Genomic DNA, 404 nt, shown 5'->3' on the forward strand with positions numbered 1-404 from the left:
CACTTTATACCTCTTGGGCATGAGTTATCTGCTGCCATGGCAGGGAATTAGTAAACGAGGGAACATATTGGTTACCTAAAGATGACTGTGAATATTCAGGTAAGTCTGTGGTTCTGATTTGCCAATCTCAAAGTCAAATTGTAAATTTTAAATTTACTAATCCAAATTTCCACACACTGATAAACATTATAAACAATAAATAATACTGACTTCCCAAAGAAAAAAAAAGTAGAGTCCTTCTTTGTGCCTTTAATGTCAATTTTCACAAAAACTTCTAGCTTTTCTTCATTATAGACCTGAATTGTCTATACTGTTGCCTTGATTTCAGTGTCCTTAGGGTGCTTGGACTATGAAAATTTTTCTTAGAACACTGTTCTAAGAAACTGTTCTAAGAACACTGTTCA

This window comes from Balaenoptera ricei, chromosome 6 (genome assembly GCF_028023285.1).
Source record: "Balaenoptera ricei isolate mBalRic1 chromosome 6, mBalRic1.hap2, whole genome shotgun sequence".
In the NCBI taxonomy this organism is placed as follows: Eukaryota; Metazoa; Chordata; class Mammalia; order Artiodactyla; family Balaenopteridae; genus Balaenoptera; species Balaenoptera ricei.